At 39.3% G+C, this 4,204-nt stretch overlaps 1 pseudogene; it reads left to right on the forward strand.

Annotated features, from left to right (window-relative positions):
- Window positions 1-506: 506 nt before the first annotated feature.
- On the forward strand, window positions 507-1,331 carry LOC149152520 (ubiquitin-like-specific protease 1D pseudogene; annotated as a pseudogene).
- The last annotated feature ends 2,873 nt before the right edge of the window (window positions 1,332-4,204 follow it).

A 4,204-nucleotide genomic window follows, 5' to 3' on the forward strand; every position in this document is an offset into this window, starting at 1 on the left:
TAGCAGTTTCGCAGCGCAACATGTTTTAGGTGATTTCATGCTGATCCATAACAAATCTCACCCAGCTGCCACTGTGTTTTAGATCGTTAGGTGTCGTAGTACTGGTACATGTTGCAGTTGTTGCTGAGAAGGAGAAAAAGGTTTTTGTTTACTATCGGAATGCATTAAATGGAAAGTCGCTTGCTGGCATCAATCAAAAGATTCAGGATACAGTTATCTTGACACGAAACAGCCTTCACATAAAGAACGGTTATTTCCTAGCATTGCTCGAAATCAAGAGTCCACCTAGTAATTCTGTTGGGTTTTTCTTTGGATCAGCACCACCAGACAACCATGGGGGAACAATGGCATCCTCAAAGTTTGCATCTTCTCCTCATGAATCATGTCTTGGCAGTGGCAGTTTTGCTGGAAAGTAGTTCGCCAGTTGGTTCCATGCCAAAGTCTTTTTGAAGTCTGTTTCTTCTAGTTCTAGCAGTAGTTGCAGCAATCAAGGGAAGTTGACATATATGAGTACCAGAAGTAATCAATTGGGATCTTCTCAGTTTTCTCCTATTATTGAAGAGAATGGCTGCAGTCGAACAGATGGACAAGGGGTGGCAGATTCAACTTATGCTACACAAAGTTCAGCAAAAGAGTGCTTCTCTTTTACACCAGTAAGTTCAATGAAGAAGGTTATAGTTGTTTTGAATGAAGATGATGAGAAACCAAAGAGGCAGTATGAGGCCCGTAGAATATCTGCAAGACGGAAAAAGGACATCCGAATTTACTACCCTGAAAGAGATCATCCAGAATCTGTTGAAATTTGTTTCTCTGACATGGAATGCCTGGCTCCCTTACAATTTTTGTCTTCAGCAATTATGAACTTCTACATACAGTACCTCCAAAGATCTGAATTTCTACATACTGAGCACAAGAATGACTATCACTTCTTTAACACTTTCTTTTATAGTAAACTCGAGGAAGCTTTGGATTCTAAGTGTAAGCAAGAAGATGGGAATTCCTTTGCAAAGCTTCGGAGATGGTTTAAAGGAGTAAACATATTTAAGAAAGAGTATATCTTTTTGCCAATTCATGCTTGTCAACATTGGAGTTTGGCAATTATCAGTATTCCTGCCAGAGAAGATGAAGATGGTCCCATTATTCTTCATTTGGACTCATTGGGTTTACATACTAGTCGGACCATCTTTGAAAATATTCGGAGCCACTTGAAAGCTGAATGGGAACATTTAAATCAGGCCGATGTCCCTGTACAAGTTCCAATTGCAGAGAAAATATGGAAAGATTTGCCACGCAATATTCAAGAGAAGAAAATTCAAATTGGCATGGGATGAATTAGTTGATGTTCTTGCAGCTGAAAATAGAGCACATGCTAAGGCTGCCTTGAATGGACTAAACATTTTTACAGAAACACTTCTTTTTCTTGCTCGTTGCAAACATACTGGTGTATTAACTACAAAGGGTGTGGGCACGCCAGGTACTCCTATGATGGTTTCTAGTCCTTCAATGAATCCTGTTTACTCACCACCTCCAGGTGTTCATATACCAGTCTTCGAGCAGCTTCTACCTCGACTTTTACACTGTTGTTATGGAAGCACATGGCAAGCACGGATAGGTGGGGTTATGGGTCTTGGAGCTTTGGTTGGGAAGGCTACTGTCGAGACCTTATGCCTTTTTCAGTCCGGGCAATACGCGGTCTAGTATATGTGTTGAAGCAACTGGCTCAGCATTGGTGCAGAAGAGCGGAGTAAGGTTCACAAATATTTGTTTACTCAGAAGCTGGGATAGTAAAAAATTCCAAGTTATATGATATTTGGCAGGAACTTGAATTGAAGACGAGACAGTATGAGTCATTGCTCGAGCCATATAAGCACTTGGAAATATTTCCCAACATCAATGCTGTATGGGCATTTCTCATAGTAGAGGAGTGCTGTCGACTGGGTGTAACATACTTTTGCATAGCACCAGGATCAAGATCATCTCCGTTTGCTGTGGCAGCTGCACAAAATCGTCATGTCTCATGTATCTCATGTATCGATGAGCGTTCTCTTGCCTTTCATGCATTGGGATATGGAAAGGGATCATATAAACCGGCAGCAGTCATAACATCATTTGGAACAACTCACGCATGAGATGGAACCATTTCTGCGGAAGCAGGGGATGCCAGTTCGATTAAATAAAGGTGTGATAGAATTAGTAGCAGATCATGTAGTTTGCCGAGAAGGAGAGCCAATATCACCCGAAGCATCTCGTATACTACATTTAATGGGTGTTCAAATGGCTACATTCCACCTCAACCTTGTATGCCGGTGGAGTCCTGATGAGTTTGAGATTTACAGAGATCATGGTGTGGCAAATCCTTCAGATGGTTCATAGTGCATGCATTAAGCATCAATTATTTTACAAGTTTTTTGGTTCACGGTATTATTTTAATGTAATACCTCAAGTTCCTTTTGGCATAAAATATTGGCTTATGAATGGGAGAACTTCTGAGAATAGTTTTCTCATTCTAGTGTTACTACAGTTATTGGTTTGTAATATAGGTAACAAACTCATGTTGGTGTAGCTCTTTTAAATGCAATCGCACCTGCCCAATCATCCCAAAACTCTACGTTGGCACAATCGTAAAATTCTGGGCAGGTAAACCCACGAAATCAAGGAGATCCAAGGGTGGAGCACCTGATTCAGCTAGTCATTCTGGAAATGCTATTGCAACTGATGAAGGGCAAACAGGCAATGCATCCATTAATAAGCCAGTGAGGTACCAGCCAGCCTCATACAATTATATTTGGAACAGTCAATGGTGTTATTGATGTCATTGCATCTTTTCCTTAGGAGAAATACACTGGCGATCATTTAGCTATGAAAGGAAGACTGTGTTTTTGAAATTACACAGCAGTTTCGTAGCGCGCTACGAAACTGCTGTAGGTGATGATTTTAACGCAAATCAAGCAGTTTTGAATATAAGCGGGAATTTTGAAAGGGAAACATCTAAAAGGCATACAAGGCATCATCTGAAGTTGTCTAACAGTTAACCAGGTCAAGACACGTGGAGATAACATGCATCCAAATCCAACTTTGGATTTTTGTCATAAAGGAAGCATATTTCATATTTATCACACTTCAGGATATGTGAAACAGTCACAGTTTGCAAAAATTTTGGCTTTCACGTACGCAAACGGTGGACAACACATCAAAGACGTGGCAGTTTGTTCCATTTTGGGGTAATTAAAAGATAAAGGATATACTTCATTGGATCCGGACATATTAAGGCAGACTAAAGACCGATACACAGGGACAGTTTCATATATTTCAGGGTATTGGAAAGGATGTGTCATTAAAGATCAAACATGGAGCTTTGAACATCCATTACAGCCAAACTAAAAGGAAGCAGATGTCAAAGAACGAGGATCATTGTAATTAAATCCATCATGCATGTAATATGGAGTTAGAGTCATAGTTGATTCAGATCTCTTAATCTCTTAATAAACTCTAGTCAGCACTTTATTGTATTTATTAGTTAGTTAAATAGTTGATAGGTTTCATTAGAGGTAGTTTTCGAATTCCTCTCATGCTTGAGGAGGAATATCGATCAGTTAGAATAAGAACTCTATATATAGCTGAAACAACAATGTAACCAGGGTTGGAAAATTTTATAACACAGCTTGTATTTGGCTTATGTATAGACTCATTTCAGTAATATAACTTTGATTTTACTTCTCAGGATTCATGAAGGATTTCTTATATTCAGAATGTGTGATGTTGTCCTTTCCTTAGTTTTGTTTACAGTGGTATAGATGTATAATCACGCAGAACTCACTGAATGTGCTCTGATTTCCTGTATGCATTTATAAACTGTGGTCCTATATGAATTATGTTCTGAATATCTAAATGTTGAGTGCCCTGACTTCTATGTAAGGTTGAGTTCACTGTTATGTTGAGGTGTTGTTGACTCCATAGGCCCAATGGAAACTTGTTTAAGGTATTTCCAGCATCCATATTTGTCACAATTATTTCACAAAGAGTTAGCCATCTTATCTTAAACAAAATCATTAACCCATTTAGAGAGAGCCCTCTTAGGTTGAGGAGGCTAAGCCTCAGCCTAAAGTAGGTCTGAAACAGTTACTTGAAGTCTTCCTGGTCTGCAGCCTTCCAGGGCTTGATTTTGAGATAACACCTCCAAAGGTATGATTTATGGATTTTAGGT

The sequence above is a fragment of the Pinus tabuliformis genome, chromosome 9, assembly GCF_031772625.1.
Source record: "Pinus tabuliformis cultivar Carrire ecotype Pingquan chromosome 9, CPIR1, whole genome shotgun sequence".
In the NCBI taxonomy this organism is placed as follows: domain Eukaryota; kingdom Viridiplantae; phylum Streptophyta; class Pinopsida; order Pinales; family Pinaceae; genus Pinus; species Pinus tabuliformis.